The 25,642-nt window shown below is 46.7% G+C and overlaps 1 pseudogene; it reads right to left on the bottom strand.

Moving 5' to 3' along the window:
* Positions 1–859: 859 nt before the first annotated feature.
* Positions 860–25,642, bottom strand: part of LOC113626600 (ectonucleotide pyrophosphatase/phosphodiesterase family member 7-like) — a 77,545-nt pseudogene continuing 52,762 nt past the window's right edge.

Raw genomic sequence — 25,642 nt, 5'->3', positions numbered from 1 at the left:
GTATTCACAGTTGTGAAACTATCATCACAACCAATTTTAGAACACTTACATCCCCCCAAAAAGAAAGCCTGTACCCTTCAGCCATTACTCCCCATTCCCTCCAACTTCCCCCGGCCCTAGACAAACACCAGTCTATGCCCTGTGTCTATAGATTTGTGTATTCTGGACATTTCATTTAAATGGAATCATACAATATGTGGTCTTTTGCATCTGACTTCTTTCACTGAGCATAATGTTCTCAAGGTTCATTCAAATTATAACATGTATTGTACTTCGTTTCCTTTTAATCGTTACATAATATTCCACTGTATGGATAGACCCTAATTTGTTTACACATTCATTAGTTGATGGGCATTTGGGTTGTTTCCACCTATTGTTTATTATGAATAATGCTGCTGTGGGCATCTGTGTATAAATTTTTAAGTGAACAGGATTGCGTATTTCTGGATATATGCAAATGGGAACCAGAAGGTGTTTTTTTGGGTCAATCTCTTGGTGATTTGTGCATAATGATCAAACACATAGGCTTGGGTTCAGACATCAGCCTTACAATTCTAATTCCAAATCACTTCTCTCTAGCTTTAGTTTCTTCCTCGTTAAAATGGGGAGATAAGAATACCTATCTTTAGGGTTGTTGGGAAGACAAAAATGAAATAACTCATGTTAAATTTTTAACATAGCTCTGGACACTTAACCTTGGTCAGGGATGTGTGTCATTATCATTGCATAATGGTAACGTGGGACAGGATGGGTTGTCTGGGATGTGGGGTGGGGGGTGGGGAACACTTGGAAAACAGTGGGTTGCAACTCATCATGCATGCACTTATGTTTTAATTTTTTTCAGAACGGTCCTTCCCTAGTGACTGCCTTCCAAATTCAAGATGGAATTTATTCATTTTAGAATCTACTCACCCCATTGATGTTATAACCAGAGTCAGCATACATCACGATTGGCAAGACCCACTCGTGTTTGGCAAAATGGAAGCGTTCTGGAAATTCCTCCCTCTTGTAGACATTGAGGTGAAGGTGTGCATTTTTCAGCGCTTGGTAAACGGCTTCCTCTTGCCCTGGTTTGGGCAGGAGCATCCCAAAGCTGCCATAGTCCACAATATCAAACTTGACCAAGTCCCTGAAGCTGATGTAGTTGGTCAGGAGGATCTCAGTGACTTTGGGCTTCTTTTTCACAGTGGTCATGCCGTGGTCAGATGTGATGATGACGTTGAGGTGCTCAGTCAAGCTGTGCCTCTCAATGGCTTCCAACAGGTACCCGATGGTTCTGTCGATTTGCTGAGTCATCACCCTCCTGTTCTCTGTCTCGGGCCCAAAGCGGTGTCCCACATTATCCGGCTCTCCGTAGTACAGAGTCACGAAGTCAAAGTCTTCCTTACTGAACCAGTTCATGACGGTATCCGTGTTCTCCCTCCACTCCGTCTCATTGCTGTCTGGGTCGGTGTACGGCTCCACCAGGGACCGCTGGACGGCCTCCCCTTTGTACTTGGCGCCTCCCCCGGGATAGTGGAATGACGCTGTTTTCCTCCCCTGCAAGTGCAAGAAGAAAAGTCTATCAGGGACATTTCTCCTATCTTTCTCATAATGTGCAAAGTCCAACGTGTCAGCATCCCTGCCCCAGTCCAAAGGTATGGAAAACATGTGGCTTCAGAGTCGGACAGGATTGGGCTTCGTTCCTGGCATCACCAGGATCTCGTGGAATCTAAAACACCGTTAACTGTGAGAACTGCCGTTATGTTATGTGCTCCTATGAAGAAAAATGCTGCCTATGAAACCACGACACTCCAGTGACTGGCATATGCGTTCCAATTTGGGACTGCAAAATGAAAAAAACAGTTCCTTAGAATGGAAGAAAAATGGCACTTTCTAAGTTGGTAATGGTGAGTGAGTTTAATCTCTTAGTGCTTCAGTGTTCCTACCTGTAAAATGCCAAAAAATTGATGGGATTTTTGTGAGGGTTAATCCAGGTAACTTTAAGATAAAGTATTGGGCACTGTGTTTTGGCCATAGTAGGCACTCTTTTCTTTGCCTCTAGACCTAAGAAGCCACCACAAGCCTTCCCCGGTGTGTGCAGTGGACAGCTATTATGATTGCCTGCCCAGCACCCCCTCCCCTGTCTGCTGGTTTGGAGCGTCTGACATCCCCTGGTAGCTCTCCTCCCTACTTTTGCTCCACGCAAGATGTGTTGGGTCCACATCAGGCTCCAGAGGTGGGATGTGGCTCTGGCCTGGCCAGTCAGAGGACGCTGCATCCCCTGGCCATAGCAATTGGTTCAGCCTTGGGCCCAGGTCCCAGTCAGAGCCAATGAGATAAGATCTGTGGATTTCCTCTGGGGCTGTTGGAGAGGGGAGAATCTGCCTAACTGGTTCCCATGTATAATGTTTATAAAATTTGGGGGTGTTTGTGTGAAGGGGAGACTGTCATCTTGTTCCCTGTGCAGATGTCTGTTCAGCCACTGGGCTTGACGCCCAACCCAGAGGCAGACAATAGGGCAGTTAAAGGTGTGCTCGATGCTGGATTGCCTGGGTTTATCTTTTCTCTCCCATTTGGATGCATGTCACTCAGATGCTCTCCACCTCTGTTTCCTCATCTGTAAAGCGGGGATGTTAATGCTACCTCGTATGGTGGTTGTGAGGACTAAATGCATGTGGAGCATGTTAGTTAGTGTTCAATGAGCTCAGCTTTTAGTTTCCTGGAGAGGAACAAAGAGCAATGGGCCAGACCGCATGGTCAGATGAAGAGGGGGCAATGATTATCTCCTCCAGTTTCTGTCTCCTGAGGGGTCCTGAAGGTGGATCTGAAATGTGCCTGTAGACCCCAAGGTTGGAATCTGCAGAAGGAAGATGAGATTGGAGCCTCCAGTCATGGCAGAAATGGCTGCAGCATGGGGCATGGGATTCCTTACGTCAGAGGAATGGGGTGGGTCAGCCATGAAATGCAGCTGAGTCTTATAAGGCCTGGGCAGGTCCTGGGGTTGCTGCTTGACCCTGAAGCCCTTGTCACTGGGGCCCAGTGACCTTCACCTTCTATGTCAGGCCATGGGCAACTACACAGGGCAGTAGATTATAGCCAACAGGAAAAGGGCCCTGGCCTACCACCAAGCCATCATGGGAGGAGCTGCCATCTCTTCCCTCTCCTTGTCACCAGTGGGTAAACCAGGGAAAGAGGTGTGGGGGGCCTGAGAGGAGTAGACCATACTCCTTCCACCCCAGGCTGCTGGGGCCACCAGAGGGTTTACGGTGAGGGTAGTGAGCATGCGGGGGAGCAGAGCTTTGACTTGGTTACAAGGTGAAGGATTTACTCTGAGCCAAACTGAGTCTTCAGGCCAAAAATGAGGCTGTGTTAACAACACAAGTGATTTCAAAGTCATGAAAATATTAAATGATTTGCTCCCCAGCAGAAAGCTAGATTTTGACAAAGCGTGGTAAAATTGTTAGGAAAATAATTTTATGTACACTCACCAATGAGTTAACAATAAGATGGACCCATCTCACTAAATAGTTTCTGTTGTAAAGCAGCTCCTCAACCAGGACTGGGCACATAGTATAAGCTGGATAGATTTCTGGTTCCATGAAAGACTGACCTGCTTATTTGGGGAGCAAGTATTTTCCTTCATCTTGGCTATTAACTTGAGGGCTGTTCTGGGACACTTCTTGTATCACCCAAGATTTGGATGTTATGAAAAACACTGTAAAGTTCATTGGCTTTAAAAGAACGAAGAGAGGGTGCTGGTGTGACGGTGTCAATTTGGTATGGAGAACAAATTACAGGGAAGAATTGTGGGATAGTGGCACCTGGGTTGTGGCTATCTGGTCTACAAATGGGCAGAAAAGTATAACTAAGCATAATGCCAAAACTTCTCATGTACCATTTGAGAGAGAGAAGCAGGAAACAAATTTGGAAGTTGTAGGGGATGCTGTTGGTACCCCACCAAGATCCCCTTACTGGGCCTGCACCCACACACATTTCTGTGAGGGTGGCTACTAATGTTTCTCAGTTCCCCCATGTTCTGGAAAATTCCCTTGCCAAGTGGCCAAGTCCTGCCTCACCTGGGCAGGTATCCTATACTGCTCCTCTATCCCCAGCAGCTCATGGCCAGTGATTGACTTCAGGACATAAAGCCAGCTCCCTGGCTTCAGGGTGGGATGACTTGGGGGTGCAATTCATGTTCCAGTGCTCCCCGTGAGATCAGGCTGAAGCTGGTCTCCAGCTGAGGCCACGTCTCACTTAGGTCCTCCTCCTGCCCTGTCAGTTTTCCTCACTCCCATCTCCTGAGAACTCTCCCTCAATACATTATGAGCACCACATCCCTGCCTCAGGCTCTGCTTTTAGGAAGCTTGACTTAAGACAGAAGTCTTAATACTAAGTACTTTGCGAGGTTCCAGAAGCTCTGCTATCCATAGCTGTAGGTGAAATATTGTCCCCTCTGCCCTCCAGCATTCATTTCCTATTTTGAGATCCAGTTTTATTTTCTCTAAAGCACTTTTCCCAACCTGAAATTACCTTAATTTGCTTACTTTTTTACTATCTAGTTCTCTCCTCTAGAATGTGAGCTCTGGGAAATCAGGGGCTGTGCTGATCTTGTTGAACGTACTTTTCCTGGGACCTAGAACAGGCCTGGCTCAGAGTAAGTGCTGACTGCTGATTAAATGTGGGTTGAATGAATGCATGAATCATGTCTCCTTTTAGGGGTGGAAAACCCATCCTATTCTCACTCTTGATTAACTTATGGAAATAGTTACAGAAATGCTTTTGTTTTGGGTTCTAGCATCTTATTTGTAACCTCTACAGGTAACACATTTTCCTTTCTGATAGTAGAATTTCTATGGTTGCTTTAACTTGCAAATCCTCTAATATTTATTGCATTTCTGATTGGCATTAGACATAATTCTCAGTTTTTAGCGACGGTACTTTAACATCCGTGGAAACTGACTTTGCTGTCAAGTATGGAATTGGCTGGAAGGATGAAGCTTCTAACGTTTTGTAGAACATAGTTTGACTATTTTATTATTTAGAATAAGCTGACATTGACATTGTGAGGGTCTTAGACAGCCCTGCATATCCAGCATGTTAAATCTCAGATGTTCCCAACTTGAAATTGTTTTCTTGTGCTGTGTTCTCAACACATATTGTTTCTTTCTTTCTTTTTTTTTTTTTGTGGTACGCGGGCCTCTCACTGTTGTGGCCTCTCCCGTTGTGGAGCACAGGCTCCGGACGCGCAGGCTCAGCGGCCATGGCTCACGGGCCCAGCTGCTCCGTGGCATGTGGGATCTTCCCTGACCGGGGCACGAACCCGTGTACCCTGCATCGGCAGGCGGACTCTCAACCACTTGCGCCACCAGGGAAGCCCTCTTTTTTAATTTATTTATTTGGCTGCGTTGGGTCTCCGCTGCTGCATGTGGGCTTTCTCTAGTTGCAGCGAGCGGGGGCTACTCTTCGCTGAGGTGTGCGGGCTTCTCATTGTGGTGGCTTCTCTTGTTGCGGGGCATGGGCTCTAGGCACGTGGGCTTCAGTAGTTGTGGCATGTGCGCTCAGTAGTTGTGGCTCGCGGGCTCTAGAGCACAGGCTCAGTAGTTGTGGCGCACGGACCCAGTTGTTCCGTGGCATGTGGGATCCTCCTGGACCAGGGACTGAACCAGTGTGCCCTGCATTGGCAGGTGGATTCTTAACCACTGCGCCACCAGGGAAGTCCCTCAAAACATACTCTTTCTTTAAAGGTATCCCAAGCTGTAGTCTTAGGAAACTGTGATTTTTCTCACTTGGTCCCATAGGAATTTGAGGATTTATGCTGCTCTGTGAAATGAGCTTCAGAGAGAAATGTGTGTGTGAGCATGTGTACACACAGACACAGACACACATACACACACAATTGACTCTGTTTATTTGGGACCTATGATAAGCAAAAGTGCTATTTTCTACAGATTGTTTCTACTTCTGAGAAACAATCTCAGCACTTAATTGGATGCAAAAGAGTGGGTATTTACTATTCTACCCTTTAATTAGCATAATCAGTGTTTCCAGTAGCAATAGCAGTTGGAAAATCGCTAGTTTTACTGGGTGCATTATCCTTCCTTAGTGTAGTGTTGCATCAGTGTGGCTATTACTCTTAAGTTGCTTCTTTAAAACAGAGTTGGTACTTCTTATGGCAAAGCCTGACTGTTGGGTTTTGTACAGAATCTACCAAAACTCTTCAGAACCAATCGTTAAGGAAAGAGTTTTAGTTTGTTTTTTTCTGTCTTGTTTCCTTTTTTAGGGGACTGAATTAATGTCAAAAAGCGCACGGGTTTTAGGAAGGCCTGTGAAGTGTTCATCACAGTTGTGCTTTGGTGGAGAGTATATTTAGTGGTTTAGGGAAAGGAGTTAGTTACTTGTTCTAGGGAATGGCTGAGAGGAAAGAGATGGACTCCATGTTTTTGAAATTCAGAAGTGGAGGTTGGTTCTGAGTGTTTTCATTGCTTTTCTGTATTCTGGAGGCGTCACTGAACAGAAGGAAGCTAGATGGCCAAGATTCTGTGTTTTCTCCCCCTCCCACACATTTTCGGAGGTCGGATTATTATTCTCAGAATCTTTATGATGTGTGATAGACACGGATTGAGCCAATACTGGGATGCATTATGTTTCTATTAATACTTTTCTAAGCAGAAGCTGACGGCACCCTCTTTCTCACACCTCTTCCAAGTTTGGAAGCTATTGTCTGGAGACCTGGCTGACACCGAGAACCGTAGCTGCCCTCCCCACCCTCTCTCCAAATCCCCTCCTGGTGGTAGCCTACCATGGTCCGGTCTTGGAAGACATGAGAATCTCACCCATATCATCCCTCTGCCATTTCACATCTTAATATGATCTGTGGCTCTTCCATAGAGAGGAGAAACATGCTCCTAGGTTTTTATGGTTTTCCTGGGTCTCACAGTCATGGCTGTCTGCCTTTCTCTGAGAATTAGGGCTTACTGAACTTGGTGAAACACCTCAGCCATTGATCAGGTTCAGTTATCCCAGGAGCTCATTTAAAATCCCAGCCTGCTCTCATTGGAGCCTCTCTGTTCATAGCCTGACCATTGGGGAAGTCCTGATGGAGTGGATACACTCGTGGACCATGGATGGTGGAGACAAAAGTGGTTGGGAATCCCATCTCCTAGGCATCATCTGCCAAGGGACACCGATTCTCATGAATCATGATGGACTCTGGCAGTATTAATGTCACTGACGGAAAACATTTTAGTCCTATTAAAGGTTAACGCATCAGTCTCCACAAAGCCTGCCTGGAAGAGACTCAGAAGAAGGAAGGAATTTTCCAATGATGGGTACAGGGCAGGCCACCCTCCTGCAGCCCTGCCCGACAATGCAGATGTGTCCCTGAATGGCATTTGGCATTTGTCCCCCTGTTTCTGGGGTGGGAGGGGTTGACCTGGGGCCACAGGTTTGCTCTGATTACAGGAGCTTTTGCACCACCTCCTCAGGGAGCTGGCTGATGGCCCTGTCCTGGGCAGGAGCTGCTAACGGCAGAACGCGATGAACCAACTTGACATTCGCTTGCCAAACAAGTGGTGTGTTGTCAGTCGCCTGGCCCTGCACCAGACCCTCTTTTTGCACAACTGCTTATGAATTCAGCAAAGAAGAAAAGCACTCTGATTATGAATTGAGCAGGAGGAAACAAAGCCCTGCAAATAAATGACAAGGAGACAAGAACCATGTATAAGAAAACACCAGGAAGGGAGAATGCCACCAGAAGCCTCATGCCAGTGAACAAATTCCTTAGCAAGAGAGGCCCTGGGTTTTGAATAGTGAATTAAGGAAGACTATCCAGACCTTCTTAGCAGCTAGGCAGATACAAGATTCACTCCGAAATCCATGACTAAATGCTTTGGCCACTGAAGAAATATTATGTCATGGTTAAGAGTTAAGAGTTGCTGAACCCAGAGTGAGTTCAAATCCTGGCTCTGCCTCTCACTAACTTTGTGACTGTGAGAAGTTGTGGTATCACCCGGTGCCTCAGTTCACTCATTTGTTAAAGGGGCATAACCTTAGCACCCACCTCAGGGTTGTGATAAATTAATATACGTAAAGCACTTAAATCAGGGCCTGGTGCATAGTGAGTGTTATGGTTGTTATTTTTCTTGTATGGACAGTTTATTTGCATGGTCTATGCCTCAAAGTTTAAAAATGTTGGGGCTTCCCTGGTGGCGCAGTGGTTGAGAGTCCGCCTGCCGATGCAGGGGACACAGGTTCGTGCCCTGGTCTGGGAGGACCCCACATGCCTCAGAGCAGCTGGGCCCGTGAGCCATGGCCACTGAGCCTGTGCATCCGGAACCTGTGCTCCGCAACGGGAGAGGCCGCAACAGTGAGAAGCCTGTGTACCGCAAAAAAAAAAAAAAAAAAAAAAGTGACAGAAGAGGAAGGACTCTAGAGCCCAACACTTAATGAACCTGAGGTAGAGTAGGGTCATTGACAGCCCCCTGTGATTCTTCTAGAGCTGTGTTGTCCAATATGGTAGCCCCTCGCCTGTGTAGTATTTAGATTTAAATTGAAATTAATTAAAATGAAATACAATTAAACATTCAGTTTCTCAGTCTTACCAGTCACATTTCAAGGGCTCAATTACCACCTGTGGCTTGTGGCTTCCACATTGGACCATGCAGAATAGAACATGTCCATTATCACAGAATGTTCCATTGGATAGTTCTGGCCTACAGCTGTAGTGACCTGTAGCTGAAGTCCTGCTAAAATGGTTCAGCTTCCATTCATAAGAATGATCATTTCAAGCAGTTAGTGCCAAACAACTTACATGCGTTATCACAGTTAATCCTTCCAACAAGCCTATGAAGCAGGGATTCTGGCCATCCTCATTCTATGGGTGGGGCAAATCAAGCACAGAGTGGAGGTCATTGCTGAAGGTCACATAGCTGGAGAAGGGTGGAGCTGGTTGGACCCTGCTCTGGGAGTATAAGTCCACAGATGGTTCTGAGCTGCTGCAGTTATACCCCCTTGCAATGTAATGTGCACGGCATGGGCTGGGAGCACAGAGATGAAGTGTCAGGACCCGAGGAAGCTTTGGAGCCAAGGCTGGTGTCTTGGGGGAAGAGGAGGAGGATCTGTTCTGAAGTGATGACTCTGGAAGCTCATTGAGAAAATGCAAAAGCTGGCAACAGGTTTGGGGCTGGGAGTTCAACGCACTAATTTCATTTCTGCCTTTTCAAAGCAATAATGAGTGGCTGCTGGGATACTTTCAAGCAAATGTTCTCATCAGAGCTTTTCATGCCTTGAGTGGTCAACTTTGTTCCTAAGGGATTTTATGCCTAAGTCAGAGGCAAGTGTATGAAGAGATATTTATTAAAGAGCTGCTGGGTCCAGACCCTATGATGAGCCCTGGAGGTACAATCATGATTAAGCCAACTGTGCCCTCATGGAGCCTCATCCATCCATAACAGCTAAAACTTACTGAGATACGCCTTAAGTGCACATCTTATTTAATCCTTACATGAACTCTATTAAATAAGAGCATCATCATGATCCCTATACCACATTTAGAGAAACAGATGCTTAGAGAGGTTAAGTCATTTGCCCAAGGCCACACAACGTCTAACCTGCCACCCACATGCCTAGGAATGAGAGACGATGTCCCAGGAAGTCAGCCCAGGGTTTCTGGTGGTACCTGTCTCTGGGCTGTGATCCAGAGGGGGAGAATGCCATTGTCCTACCACTCAGTCTTGTTCTGTGTGGTCTTGATGGAATACTTCCAGAGTGTCTCTGTGTTAAACATCATGTTGTGAATGACTCTGTGATCTTCGATCCAGCAACCTTGGGAATAAAGGAGAGAAGGTACTGTTAAGTTCTATGAACGGATGCTGCCAGGGGTGTCCATGTGTTCTTAAGACCACCTCCCCCAGCATCCTTCTGGTTGGCCTACTTAATCCTGGGGCTGTCCCTCTGGGCTTCAGACTTGTTTCTCTGGGATGCAAACATTGGCAGCCACAAAGGAAGGGTCATCACATCTCACACCTGTCAGATTGGATCTGCTCCCTGGAACAGACCTCACAGCCCTGGGAGAAGTTGGTGGAAGCTGATGAGGGAGCGGGGAAGGCAGGGGGTGGGGAGGCCAAGTTCCTCGGGTTATTCTGTGTCCAGAAGCTGAGAACCTGGGATTTGGACACTTCCTGTGGGATGAGTTTCCTCATTTGCTTGTGATGATATGATTCTGTATGGAACATCCAGTGGGCCTGATTCTCGGCAAACAGGGTTTCTCCTAGGATTCCTATGGGCTGCACTGTTTGAAGCAACCAAGGGAATCAGGAGGGATTTCATTCTTTCTTTCTTTCTTTTTTTTTTGCCACGTGGCATGTGGGATCCTCATTCCCTGACAAGGGATCAAACCCGCCCCCCCCAGCCCCCGCCTCACATTGGAAGTGTGGAGTCTTAACCACTGGACCACCAGGGAAGTCCCAGGAAGGATTTCTAGATGTAGATGGGTGCAGACTTATTTCTTTCTGCTTAGGGAAAGAAGACAGATACTGGGGGAATGTAAGCTAGATTGTTCTTGAGCACATAGCAATTGAACCAGATATGGAAAAAACCCCTGTGATCTTACATTGCACCAGTGAAAAGGGGACTGCACGTGGAGGCCAGTCTAAAGAGGGAGTTGAAAGATCCAAGGAGAGAGCTGAGTGTCCACTCCCTCGCCTCCTGGGAGATGGAGCCTCTGGGTGACCCTACTGACTGTAATAAGATAGTGATGATGTCTCCAATGTCCATGGTAAGAGGGACATTCTGTGACTAGAACTTGATGGTCATGGGCACAGAGAAGGGAAAAGCTCTCCACTTGGTCAGAGTCGCTGCCAGACTGCTGGTGGGTAAAGTCCCCCTAGGGTGGCCAAAGCTTTCAATGGGGAAGAAGCAAACACAGTTGTGTTTTTATTGTTTCTGCCTTGCTGGCAGGCCTGACAACCAACCACGAGTGGGGTCACCAGAAGGAAGTTGTGCTGCTGCCAGGGATTGGGACCTCGAGGTGTCAAGATTTGGTCAGGGATCAAGTCAGACTGTTGACAGGGGAAGAGCATGGACTTAGAGTCCATGAGAGCTGGGTGCCAACCCTGACTTGGCTTCTGAACTTGCTGTGTGAACTTTAACAAGCCTTGGTTTGCATGTGTAATGGGGGGTAGGGTCTGTGTGATGGAATCATGGCACACATTTACCATCATGCCATACGCCAACGCCTTTTTCCGAGTTACTTCGGGAACGTTAACTCATCTAAAGCTCCCAATAGCCCTGTAAGGTGGGAACTATTATAGCCCCCTTAGAGCTTTCCCTCTTTGCAGGAAACAGAGGCACAGAGTTTACTCAAGGTCATAAGGCAGAGTTCGGTGTGGAACCTGGGAAATTTGATTACAGCCCCTGTTCCTCCCTGCCCCAGGTAAAATTAACATAAAATTAACCATTACCTTTTTTTTTTTGGGCTGCACAGCGCGGCATTTGGGATCTTAGTCCCCAACCAGGGATTGAACCTGCACCCCCTACAGTGGAAGTAAGGAGTCTTAACCACTGGGCCTCCAGGGAAGTCCCAACCATTAACATTTTATTTTTAAAAATTTTTATTTATTTAGTTTTTGGGCTGCGTTGGGTCTTTGTTGCTGCGCGTGGGCTTTTCTCTGGTTGCGTCAAGTGGGAGCTACTCTTCGTTGCGCTGTGCGGGCTTCTCATTGCGGTGGCTTCTCTTGTTGCAGAGCATGGACTCTAGGTGTGCGGGCTTCAGTAGTTGTGGCACGTGGTCTCAGTAGTTGTGGCATGTGGTCTCAGTAGTTGTGGCTCGTGGGCTCTTGAGCGCAGACTCAGTAGTTGTGGTGCACAAACTTAGTTGCTTCGCAGCACGTGGGATCTTCCCAGACTAGGGCTCGAACCCTTGTCCCCTGCATTGGCAGGTGGATTCTTAACCACTGTGCCACCAGGGAAGCCCCATTAACATTTTAAAGTGAACAATTCTGTGACATTTAGTACATTCACAATGTTATGCAACCTCTTTCTAGTTCTAGTACATTTTCATTACCCCCAAAAGAGACTCTACCTGCTAGCAGTCACTCCACAGCCTTCTGTTCCCACGGCCTCTGGCGGCCTCTAATCTGCTTTCTGTCTCTATGGATTTACTTATTCTGGACATTTCATAGAAATGGACTCATACAATATGTGGCCTTTTGTGTCTGGCTTCTTTCACTGAGAATCATGTTTCCCAGCTTCATCCCCATCATAGCATGAATCTATACTTCATTCCTTTTTATGGCTGCATAATATTCCATTGTCTGGATAGACCAGAATTTGTTTATCCATCCATCAATTGATAGACATTTGGGTTGTTTCCATTTCTTGGCTGCTATGGATAATGCTGCTATGAACATTCATGTGCAAGTAACTGTTTCAGTCCCTGCTTTCAATTCTCTTAGGTCTAAACCTAGGAGTAGAATTCCTGGGTAATATGGTAACTCTATGTTTAACTTTTTGAGGAACTACCAAACTATTTTCCACAGTGGCTGCATCGTTTTACATTCCCACTACCAATGTTCAAGGGTTCCAGTTTCCCCACATCCTTGCCAGCACTTGCTATTTTCCTTTTTTTGATTATGGGCAACTTAGCAGGTATCAGTATCTCATTGTGGTTTTTAGTTGCATTTCCCGAATGCCTGATGATGTTGAGCATTGCACCCTGTGAATACCATGAGTGAGAGTACTCTGTTAGGGGTAGGTAGAAGCCAAATGGGCAGGAATCTTTGGAGCCCCACAAATGAATAATGGAAGGCTCTTGAAATCTACAAGAAACCCTCCTGTTGTTACAGCTTCCTGATGGCTGAGCCATGCCATCGCAGCAGACAACATGGAAGCACAGAGGTAATTCACCCAGGGAGTGCTCCTTTGCCTTTTTTTTTTTTTTTTTTTTAAATCTGTAGTATCCTGAATCCCGGTCTATGTGACTCTCCACCCAGTAGAGAGGAAAAAAAGTCCCTCCGGAATTATGAACACCTGCCATTTCACCTGTTCTAGTGTTTCTCCATGGTATTTTCTACCATCAACATTAGAATCAATTGAGTAGCTTGTTAAAAACACACATTCCCAGGTCCCCACTGTAGCCCTTGCTGAATTTACAGTCATGGGGTGGGGTCCAGGAGTCTGCATTTTAACAACCTCTCCAGGTGGTTTTAGTGCCTGCTGACATGTCAGAACCACTGGTTCAGGGGCTGTTTGTCATTCACACTTGCATGTGGATTAGTTCCAGCAGACTGCCCCTTGCTCCAAAATCTGGGTTGACAGTAGCCCACTGCCCCCCTCCTTAAGGGACCAGCGGGAGGGCAGGCAGCCATCAGAACCTGGATCACTGTGGTATCTGGGGAAATATGGGGGTCCAGAGCCACTGGGAGGATGTGGCAGGAGGGATTGGAGGAAGCCACGGGCAAAGAAACTTCCTCTTCCCTCAACCTATGGATTCTGGCTTCCATGCCCTGGGACCCAGAGGTCAATTATAGCATCAGTTAAGTAGGCTAGCCTGGAAACCAATCATAGAATCCATTTTCCCCTCAAAGCGATATTACACAAGTTTCAAACAACTAACCTAAAATGAGCTCAGGGAGCATGACCCTTCCATTCTGTGGCATGGCTCGTCCCAGTAGTTGTACAAAGGGAATTGTCTCCATGGTGTTTGGGTTATTTCCACCCTTGACACTTAAAGGCATGTTCTAAATCCAGCCGGTGACTGGGGACCACTCATGAGACCCAGCAGTTTCCACTGCCATGTTGGTTCCTCCTTCCTGTTTCTCAGGCCTCTTTATCCCGGTCAAGGGCCAGTTATGGAACGTGGGCAAAACAAGACAGAGGAGAGGGGAAGCTAAGAAACAAGCAGCTGCAGGGAGCAGCTATCATGGTTTTACTTGAATTGCATTTTCTATTCTGGAGACCATGGGGTAGACCTGGCTGGAAAAACTACGTGAAGGCGATAGTGTTGGCTGTGCCTGGAGTTCCAGAGACTGCAAAGGAGCTGGTTTCACTTGGGTCACGTGATGCTGCACAAGTGGGGCTGGGCTTGGAGGCAGGACACCTGGCCTTGGCTCTTGTAAGCCCTTGCTCTCTCTCTGGGCCTCAGTTTCCCTGTATGTAGAATGAGTGTGGTTAATGGTTTCCAAGGGCCTTTCTGGCTGTATCATTCTGAGGGTCTATCATTACTGTCATTTCAGTGTCTGGTGACGTGGGTAATTGTGCAAGTGAAACAGAAAGTAGGATGAGCTCTCCTAGTGAATGGGATTCCTGCTGCTTGCTAATTATGCTTTAATCAGGGTACAATGCATACTCCCACACTGTATCAGTTATGGCAAGGTACAGGTATTTCACCCAGCCGAACATTTCAGGTCTGGGAAAGAACCAAGCTAGATTCAACTCCTTCTCCTGGTTCTCAGGGACTGATGTTTATTTATTTCCAAATACTTGCACAGTGAATTTAGGAAGCCAGGAAGTCTAGAGTTTGATCCAACCCCTTACTTTCTCCCTCCCTTTCTCAAATATTTTGAGCCAAGTACTGTCTTAAACTGTCTCATGGTATTTACACTCTAGGGGGCGGGAGAGAGTTAAAAAATAGAGTGTGTTGGTGCCTGCAGTACTCACAGGTATTTTCTCTTGGAATTCCCCTATTCATAGGCCCTGCTGAAAGGCAGGCTTAGGCACCGTATTTGTACCAAGTCTCTTCCCTGTGTTCAGTTGGTTGGCCGGAAACCCAATTCTGTCTTTCTCAATACTTGAACCAAGAGACACAGTAACTAACCAGCTGGTGGTGGGCTCTGCTGTCTCCCATGAGGAACCAGTAGCGAAAAGAGAAAGGTGGTCACGAGCGAGGGAAGCAGACAAGAAAGCCCATGGGGCTGATAAGAAAGACCACAGGGCTTCTGAGAGCCAGAGGAGGACGTTTGGTTTCTATAATTGCAGTTTCTATTCCCTGATTCCCTCTAATTTGGTTCCCATGCTCATGAGTTTGCCTGATAGAGCCTTGCCTTCTGTTTCTTACAACTGTTGCTCCCTGACGTGGCTGAGAGTAGGGCTGTGCCTTATTTATTTTGGTGTTTCCCTGGCACAAAGCAGAGACCTGTGCCCTTAGTCGGCATTCAACAAATGTTTGTTGGATTTAATTGAACAAATTCCATCCCATCCTCTGCCCCATATGTAGGTGGCCAGGTACAAACTGAAGAAATAGGAAGCAGACCTTGATTTAGTCCAAAGTCAACTTGGGAAAAAAATACTGTAGTGGGATGAAAATAAACCTATACATAATAGTTAAATCATTAAATAAACCTATAAATTAAACCTTTAGTGGAATTAAAATAAAATGCATAACCTAATATACTCAATAAGAGCATCTCCCTTCCCCCCCGCAAACATTTGCTCAATTCCTACCTACTAATTTTCAGGTGGAACAGTAACTATTTGCCAATAGACCATTTGGGCATAGACACACTTTATCATGCATTCAGTTGTTAACAATACTTTAAGGACCTACTTGTTTCATTCAGTAGTTCCTTTGAACCAACCTACCATATTAAGCTGTAAACATGTCTTCATTTTCCTCCTGATTTGTGGGGTCCAGTGCTTCATTAAGTTCACATTCCCCAAACCAAAGAAGAAAGGTCTTATTAACCAGCTAGTATGAAATCAATGAGGAAGAATAGCTGCTAAATCAAGTCAACCAACCACCTTAAATCAACCCAGTGCTCCAATCTCAAGCAGACAAGCTCATTCAGACCTACAGCCAAGACACTGGTGGAAAAACAGCCCCCACTGGAGCTCAAAACCACACTTACCCAAGTCTACACATTCAGAGTCCCACCCACTGATGATTCACTAGACCTGTAATAAAAGTGCTGGGGATGAGAACAGGTGGCTCAGTGCACCAGTTGAAATTTAAAACCTTATCAACTCCTGCTGCAGACATGAGGCTTGACCCCAACAGGACACCCCATGATGGGAGCCCTTTTCTGGACGGGGAAATAAGACCCTAGTGCCCATTTTACCAAACCGCTCTTGCTCATGTGTAAGTGCAGATGTAAAGTGCTGACTGCTTCTTTTTTGGCATTGCTTTTTAATTATGGCCATCAATAAATCATTCTGTCCTTGAACAAGACTTGAGAATGGCCCTAAGGCAGAGGCACGATTCCTCAGGAACTAGGCCAACAGAGAATGGGTTGCTCACTCCTCACCTCTTCCTTTAATCTGCTGTCAGAAACAGAAACGTTCTCTCTTCAAGAAGCCTTGGAAGCAGACGGAAGCAGACGACTGCACTTGCGTTCCATCTGGGAAGTCTGTTAATACACAGTTCTACCCTTGGCCTGCCTTACCAGCCACTGTCACAGAAACGGGATCTCCCCTCTCTTCTGCATTTTTTTCTGACTTCATTTCCCCCTCTTACTGGTGTAGTGGGCTGAATGGTGCCCCCCACCCCTCCTCAAGGATATGTCCATATTCTTATTCTCAGAACCTGTGAGTGTTGCCTTATTTGGAAACAGGGTCTTTGCAGTTGTAATTCAGTTAAGGATTTTGAGATGAGGAGATTATCCTAGATTATCTGTGTGGGCTCTAAGTGCAAAGATAAGTGTCCTTACAAGAGGCAGAAGAGGAGAAGGCACAGACAGAGAAGGCAATGTGACCACAGAAGCAGAGATTGGAGTTATGTGGCCACAAGCCCAGGAATGCTGGCAGCCATCAGAATTGGAAGAGGCAAGGAAGGCTTCTTCCCTGGAGCCTTCAGAGGGAACACAGCCCACTGACACCTTGATTTTGGACTACTGGCCTCCAGACTTTCTGTTGCTTTAAGCCACCCAGTTTATGGTACTTTGTTACAGCAGCCACAAGAAACGAATACACCTGAGCCCTCAGTCTCCGGTGGTTGCAGTTTCTCCTCTCATTCAAGGCCTTGGAATCCTGAGCAGTCATGATTTTTTGCTCCACTGCTCTGGTGTTTTGGGCCAACCCTTCCTCTGTGTGACGCATGGACCTGCAGCACTGGTATCACCTGGGAGCTTGTTGGAAATGCAGACTCTCAGGCCCCACCCCAGACCCACTGAACCGGAGTCTGCATTTTAACCAGATCTCCAGGTGATTCATATACATGTTCAAATTTGAGAAGCACTGGTAGGAGAAACTCTAAGGTGTCAATCAGATCTTTTCTCCAAGTATCCTAGTTTCTTCATGTCATATCTGTTAAATATGACATGGAGGTTTTGTAAAAACAGACCAAACTCTTAGGTTAGAACTGCATGCTGATGTGTCATGCATAATATGACATGATGTCTGAAATTTGCTATAAAAGATTCAAGGAAGGAAAGAAGGAAGGAAGGAAGGAAGGAAAGGAAGGAGGAAAGACAGGGCCTTGGGTGAGGACAGTGGAACAAGACTGGCAAAATGTGGGCACATTTTTGCAGCTCAGTGCTAGGTACACGGGGCTTCATTGTGCAATTTTCTCTGCTTTTTTCTGCAAGGTGGAAATTTCCCTAGTGAAAAGTTAGGGAATATCCTAGTTTCCCAGCCTTCCTTATTTTCAGTTTTTTTCCATGAATCAATTTTTATCCCTTCATGGAAATGGCTGGTGTTGGAGGGACATCTTTTCTATCTCAGTCTGTGGTTTTCTTTGCTCTGTTTGTTCATGTTTGTGGTTTTGCTGGCTTTCAGGACTTCTTTCAGCAGAAAGTTGTTTCTGGGGGAGCAGGATGGGAGCTGATTAAGGTTTATGGCATCTTCTAACTGGGTTTCCAACAACATCTGCTGGGCTTGTGTTGTTACCGGCAGCAGGAATTTAATTTCCTTTCTCTTTCCCTACCTCTCTTACTTCTTTCAGATTTTTTGTTCACTGGCTAGAGTATCATGTATGTGACCTTTGGCTCTCTGATTTACATGTGATTTGCATATTACACATCTAGTCCAGAGGTTCTCAATTAGGGGGTGATTTTTACCTCCCAAGGAACATGGGGCAGTGTCTGGAGACATTTTTGATAGGCACAACTAGGAGAGGGATGCTGCTGGAATCTAGTGAGTAGAGGCCAGGGATGCTGCTAAACACTCCACAACACACAGGACAGTCCCCCCAAGGCAAAGAAGGATCTGGCCCCAAATATCAATAGCGGGACGTTGAGAAACCCTGATCTAGTCTTAAAGATCATCCAAGCGCATTTCGCCACACTTTTTTTGCTCTGTCCCATGAAGCAGAGGTGGACTCATGACTGATTACAACATCTCTGAGGAATTTTTACTTCTTATAAGTTGATTTTTAGATAGAATATAAGTGACTGCTCATTTGTGCAAGTTGTGCCCTGCACACCTTCAGGGGACACCATCCACATAGTATTCATGAAAACAACCCTTTCAGAATTGTGAAGCACATGGTCTACACAGCTATAAGTGGTTGCTCCAATTTTGGGGTTGCCCTGGGGGTTCTGGAACTGGGAGAGACTTTATTTCTGGCCACCATGAGCCCTGAGCACGCCAGAGAGTGTCCTTTCAAGAAAAGAGGAAATGTGGAACTTTGAGGACCTCACTTGCATTATTCTAGACCATTGTCTCGTTGTGGAACGTCTCCTTTTCACCCCTGGGCCATATCCATTTGACTAGATCTAAAATTGTCAGATTATAATATCATGGCTTTTGTTTGAAACATGGTGGTGATGGCTTCTTATTTTCAGTCAGTTCCTTGGGGGAGGAAATACAAGCTGCTGCCATAAGACTTCCTATCCACCCACTATTTGCTTGGCGGGATTGCCATAGTTTCAGCAGCATAACTTATTCTTGCTGGTCTTCAATCACTTTGCAATAAAAACTGTGATTGCAAAAATGTTCATTGTCATTACCAGTGATGGAGCAGTAAGTACAGGCTTCTGGAGAGGGAGAGGGAATTGCGTGACTTAAACTAGCAGAATGAGTTGCTCACCCCCAGAGAATGGCTTTTCATTTTGGCAAGGTCTGAGGGAAATTATGACAGAGTTCAGTGACACAGAGGGAGAGTGCTGGGAGGTGTGGTCACTGAATCCACTGGGAGCCTGTGCCCTGTGGGCAGCCCCATGGATGGAGTTGGGGTTTCTTGGGACTCAGTAGTACTCTGGGTCATCGACTGCAACTCGCCCCATCCCCACGCTGTTGGGCTCAGGCTGGGTGGTAGATCACTGAGCTTTCTGCCAGTCCTTCTTCCATTGTTCCTCCCTCTGATAACAGTCCCTGACTTTCCACTTGGGACCCACTACCATCCCCCCACAATGGGTGATGTGGTTTGTGTGGGACTTGCCATTCCCCACCCTGACCTGGGGGTGGGCATGTGGTCCCAGTTTGGGTGGTCAGCATCATTCCATCCCCCCACAGAGATTGGTTCTGAGAAGCAAATTGGTCCAATGAGAGTCAATCTTGGGAATTTTGTGGTCACTCTTAGGAAAGAGAAATAGAGAGGAGGAGAGGGAGAAGTAAAGAGAGAGCTTGATCGTTCTGATGATATAATTTGAGGATCTGGATGTAGCCATGCCTGTAACTATCAATTAATTATGTGTTATGGTTTGAACTGTGCTCCTCAAAAAAGATATGTTGGAGTCCTAAACCCCAGAGCCTCAGAATGTGACCTTATTTCGAAACAGGGTCATTGTAGAGGTGAGGTCCTACTAGAGTAGGGTGGGCCCCTAATCTGAGTGACTGGTGTTCTTATAATAATATGGTCATGTGAAGACAGAGACACAGGAAGAACTCCATGGTTTGGATGGAGGGTTGGAGGGATGCATCTACAAGCCAAGGAATGCCAAAGATCACCAGCGAACCACAAGAGGCTAGGAAGAGACAAAGGATTCCCTACAGCTTTCAGAGGGAGTATTGCTCTATCTACACCTTGACTTCAAACTTCTGGCCTCTAGACTGTGAGACAATAAATTTCTGTTGTTTTAAGCCACATAGTTTGTGGTGCTTTGTTATGGCAGCCCTAGGAGATTAGTATAAGTACTTTCAAATTAATAATCTTCCTCTTCCTCCTCCTTCTTCAAAATCATCATCATTATCATCGCCTTTGTCTAAGCGATAGAGAGGGTCTCCTATGGATGTGGAGACTGTGATGTGGGGTGTCCAGCCTCCATGGTCAGTCAGTGCCCCTCTTGCATCAGCCCCTAGGCCTCCAGGGTTAGACCATAATTCTGGGGCTTTCTGGAGCTCCATGCTGGGGCATCATCCTGTTACCTGTTGCCTTTACACAAAGACTGATGCTCACCCCCTGGTTGTCTGGGCCCCATCCAAGACCTATTCATGGTAGGCAGAATTAAGATGGCCCCAAGATTCCTGCCTCGGTTATATACACCTTGTATAATTCCCTCCCCTTGCACATGGGTGGACCTGTGGCTGGTTTCTAACCAGTGGACATGGAAAAGTTGAAGGGATTTTGCAGATGTAACTAAGGGCCCTAATCAGTTCACTTTGAGTTAATCCAAAGGGAGATTATCCCAGGTGGGCCTGACCTCCTCAGGTGTGCTCTTAGCAGAGGGTCTGGACCCAAGCTGCCATGGGTTCTACAGCTGCAAGGAAATGAAGTCTTCCAACAATTGCGTAAGCTTGGGAGAGGACCCCGAGCCTCAGATGAGACACCACCTCAGCCGGCACCTTGATTGCAGCCTTGTAAGACCCTGAGCAGAGGACTAAATTCAGCTATGCTCGGACTCCTGACGACAGAGAGATAATAAATGGGTGTTGTTCTAAGTTGCAAAGTTTGTGGTTAATTTTTATGCAGCCATAGAAAATGAATACGGCATTCCATTTTAAGGAACTACCAGGTGCTGTGGCCAAGACCTCTGTGTGTGTGTGTTTCTCTGTGTGTGTGTGTGTGTGTGTGTGTGTGTGTGTGTGTGTGTGTGTGTACATGGAGGTGGGGGATGATGAAGGGTGGGAGATGGAGCCAGGTGGGAAGGAGAAAACTACCTTGGAGGAAGTAATTGCCCTTCTTATGAGAGAGAACAGCAGTTTGAGCAACATGCAGACCTGCCCAGTGCCCAGCCCTGGGAGCTGGAGGGAGAACATCGCCCCCAGTGTCAGGTCTTGGGAGCCTCCACCCTAGACAGAGGCCCCACTTCCACTGTCTTGCAGGTGGTGCTGGGGGCCAAATACTTGGAGGAAAAACACACCCTTTATAAAGATGCAAAGATTTTCTCATGTGAAGAGATGATGAGGTAGGATATTTTGAATTAATAGTCATCTTTATTTTTAAATCCTCTCTCCTGTATTCTTTCCTTCATTCAAACAGTCAGGATTTTAGTTTTTCATGCTCCGAGGAAAGGATGCCATGGGAGAAAGTGGAGAAAGCAGAGACTCCTTCTGGCTTTGGGGTGTCACACGCTCAGCCCATTGTGGGAGCCATGGAGGAGTTCGGGTGTAGAGGAAGGTTTGGGGGGGACCCAGGGGAGTAAGAGCAAATCTCTCCTGTCTGATTCCCTGAGAGGAAGGAAAGAGGTGGAAGGATCCCCAAGAAAGGGGCTGTTTGTCCTTTACTCTGGTGGAACTCCAGAGAGAAGGAAACACCCCCCACAAAAGATCTGTGGGATTTGGGAGCAGAAAGGGTGGGAGCCCGAGCTGTGCGTCAAGCCCTAGAAAGATGGCCAGACCCTGGAGACATGTAAGTGTGTAGCTGGCCACCGTCTACACTGCTTGGCCCAACAAGAGATGCTCAAACAGTATTCGTCTACTGAAAGGATGAATACATTGTAAGCCCTCTACAAATTCTCCGGGAAGACTTTCTTCACCAGCATCAGGAAAGCCGATGAGGGTCCATGTGATTCTAGCTCTGGGGTGAGGGCTCAGCTATTCACCACACCTGACAGCCCCCAGGTATGGAGAGGCCCTGCTGCCCAGATGTGGACCCAGGGGGCCCAGAGTTCTGACCCAACGAGCCAAGTCAGCTAAGCCTTATGCCCAGGGCATGGCCTCTCCCTGCCGTGCTCCCTGCCTGGGACCGCCTGGTCCCTGGCCCCTTGGACTCTGTCTAGTAAGCTTGGAGGGGTGGTTACGTGGCTTCTCAGACCTGAGCCCTTATGGGAGCTGCCTCCTTGTGCAGCTGAGCTGAGAATCAGGGAAGCAGCATCATTTCCTCACCTCTCCTCTGAGTTAACTTGCCCCAAGGTGTTCGTAAGAACTCCATTTAATTAGTCGTTGGGCCCAGAGAGCCCCTTTTATCATACTTTGTGTCAGGCCTACCCCTGGAATCTGAAGAGGTCTTTGGGTGCTGGCAGCACCAATTTTTATCCATTATTTTTTCTGTTACGGATGATGCTTTTCCAGTGGACTGGAGTCAGACAGAGGTCGGCTTGAGCCCAGCTCATGAAGATAAGTGCTGGTGCTTTTGCTGGTTCTAGGGTGGCATCTATGTCATTAATACAACATATTCAGGGTGTCTACCCGCTGCCTGGGAGCTCTGAGGATGTGCAACATTTAAAGGTATTTGGAATACCTTTGGACTACTTAATTAGAAGGAAGGACACCAGAGGGCTGTAGGCCTGCTAGAGGCAAGGATTGAGGACCAGTGTCTGGAACCGTCCAGGGCTGAGTTCAAATCCTGCTTCTGCCCCTCAGCTGCTGTGGGACCTCAGGAGAGATCTGTACATTCATGGACCTTGGATATCTCAGTTGTTCTGACTTCTTATCACTGTTACGAGAATCGAAGGATATGATGATCGTGGTACTTGCTGAGCATTTTTGTAAGCCAGGTAGTGGTTCAACCACTCAAGACAGGGGTTTTCAGGACTTCCCTGATGGTGCAGTGGTTAAGAATCTGCCTGCCAATGCAGGAGACACAGGTTCAAGCCCTGGTCTGGGAAGATCCCACATGCTGCAGAGCAACTAAGCTTGTGCACCACAACTACTGAGTCTGTGCTCAAGAGCTCACGAGCCACAACTACTGAGCCCTCGTGCTACAACTACTGAAGCCCACGCTCCTAGAGCCCGTGCTCTGCAACAAGAGAAGCCACTGCAATGAGAAGCACGCTCATTGCAATGAAGAGTAACCCCTGCTTGCCTCAACTAGAGAAAGCCTGAGCGCAGCAACGAAGACCCAATGCAGCCAATAAATAAATAAATAAAATAAATTTATATATATATTAACAAAAGACGGGTTTTCAGCTGGGGGCCAATTTGTCTCCCAGGCAGCTTTGGGCAATGTCTGGGGACATTCTTGGTTGTCACCGTGGGAGGAGGGGGCACTCCTGGCACCTAGAGGATAGAGACCAGGGATGCTGTCCAACATGCCACAGTGCACAGGATGGCCCCCACCACAGAGAACCATCTGGTCCCAAATGTCAGTAGTGCTGAGGCTGCAAAACCCATTTTAAAGCAGTGACTCTCCACCAACTCAATAAATGGCAGGTCGGTTATAAATAAGGGGGACAGAGGAACATGTTTTTTCTATAAGGGGTGAATTAAAAAGAGTACCTTATGTATATAAATTTTGTTATTTATAGGCAATACATCCACGTGGTCCAAGATCTAAAAGGTACACAGGATGTACAATCCAAAGTCTCCCTTCTACCTCGTCCTCTTCCTGGAGGAATCAGTGTTACCAATTTCTTCTTTTTAGAGGTCCTCTGTGCATCTATAAGCAATTGTATGCACATATATACACACATGTTATACACACACACATATGCATGCTACACATATTCTTTGCATCTTGCTTTTGTCACTTAATCCATCTTGGAGATAATTTCTTACTGGACACAAAAAGCTTCCTCAGTTTTTCTTTTAAAGGTGACAGAGTATGCCATTCTATGCATGTCCAGTATTTTACTTAACCACTCCCCTCTGGATGGATAGTCATGTTGTTTCTATTTTCTTTTGCTCTTACAAACACTAATGTAATGAATATCTTTGTATGTACATCATTTTCCACCAAGCAAGTATGTAATGGTAGGATAGAGTCCTACAAGTGGAATTGCCAAATAAGAAAGTTTTGTGCATTTGTAATTGTATGGGATGTTGTCAAATTACGCTCCACTGAAGCTGTACCCGTTTCCATTCCCTGCTGGCAGTGAATGTAGGAGAGGTGTTGGGGGGATTTTGTAATTTAAAAAATTTGCTCTCACTGTTTGTATCTTCTCATCAGAAGCCTTCTGGGAATAAATAAAAGGTGAGTGTGCCTTACCTTACAATATTTTGTGCCCATTGTGTTTTCAGCATTCAGGGACCCAGAGTCTGCCCATGGGAGATCTTTTAAGTGTTATGAAGTTAATGCCCCTGGAAAGTGGCGTTCGCTTTCTCCAGAAAAGGGCTCTTTAGTCCCTGCTTCCTGGTGCTAATAGTTCCCGAATGACTTGCCTCTCAAAGAGTTTACATGTAGGAAAATCTCTCTCAGCAATCTCTCTCTGAGTGGTTGCTCAGCTTTATTTTTTGAGTTTCTGATTCAAACGCACCTTTGAGAGTCAGGTGGAAGTGATGAAAATCTCTTCCAGCCAGAAGGCACCGGCAGTTTGCCTATCATGTCAGAGGTTCCTAGAGCTGCCCTCGGACCCCAGTGAGTGGCTCTCTGGGTGGGGGTGAGGTTCATGCTACCAGCACCCCTCCTTGCCCTGCGAGAGGGGTCTGCAGATTCCCAGCTCAGAACTGGGCAGAACCAGTTTTGTGTGGCCAGGGACACCCTTGTTCCTAGACTGGCTTCTCCTTTCCCACTTTCTGACCGAGTGACTGGTCAGTTACTCAGCTTTGCTGAGTCATCATTTTCTCACCTGTGGACGGGGACAGTGCTTGCTTTGCAGTATCGTACTGGTGATAATGGAGGCAAAGCACCTGGCACAGAGCCCTGCATCAGGCTCACATTTGAGAAATGGAAGCTAATGTTAGTCTTATTGTAGTGGAATCCTTTGCATCCTGACTGCCTCCTTTTCTTATTTTTTTTCCTTTTCTTCCCCCATCCTCAAAGATTTTTATTTAATTGTTACGTGGTAGGGCCAAGTATTTTTATTTTTTAAAAAATTAATTAATTTTTTGGCTGCGTTGGGTCTTTTTTGCTGTGCACAGGCTTTCTCTAGTTGCAACGAGCCGTGGCTACCCTTCCTTGCAGTGCGTGGTCTTCTCATTGTGGTGGCTTCTCTTGTTGCAGAGCATGGGGTCCAGGTGCGCAGGCTCAGCGGTTGTGGCTTGAGGGCTCTAGAGCACGGGCTCAGTAGTTGTGGCACACGGACTTAGTTGCTCTGAGGTATACTGGATCTTCCCGGACCAGGGCTCGAACCCGTGTCCCCTGCATTGGCAGGTGGATTCTTAATCACTGCACCACCAGGGAAGTCCCTATTCTCAAATTTTTATTGGAGTGTAGTTGATTTGCAATGTTGTGTTAGTTTCAGCTGTACAGCAAAGTGAATCAATTATACATATACATATATCCACTCTTTTTTTTTGCGGTACGCGGGCCTCTCCCTGTTGTGGCCTCTCCCTTTGCGGAGCACAGGCTCCAGATGCGCAGGCTCAGCGGCCATGGCTCACGGACCCAGCCGCTCCGCGGCACGTGGGATCTTCCTGGACCGGGGCACGAACCTATGTCCCCTGCATTGGCAGGCGGACTCTCAACCACTGCGCCACCAGGAAAGCCCTTTTTTTTTTTTTTTTTTTTTTTTTTTTTTTTTTTTTTTTTTTT

Source organism: Aethalodelphis obliquidens, unplaced genomic scaffold (genome assembly GCF_003676395.1).
Source record: "Aethalodelphis obliquidens isolate GAN/ISIS:26980383/991018 unplaced genomic scaffold, ASM367639v1 scaffold18, whole genome shotgun sequence".
NCBI lineage: Eukaryota > Metazoa > Chordata > Mammalia > Artiodactyla > Delphinidae > Aethalodelphis > Aethalodelphis obliquidens.
The sequence above is the reverse complement of the archived record's forward strand: the minus strand, read 5'-3'. Positions and strand labels throughout refer to the sequence as shown.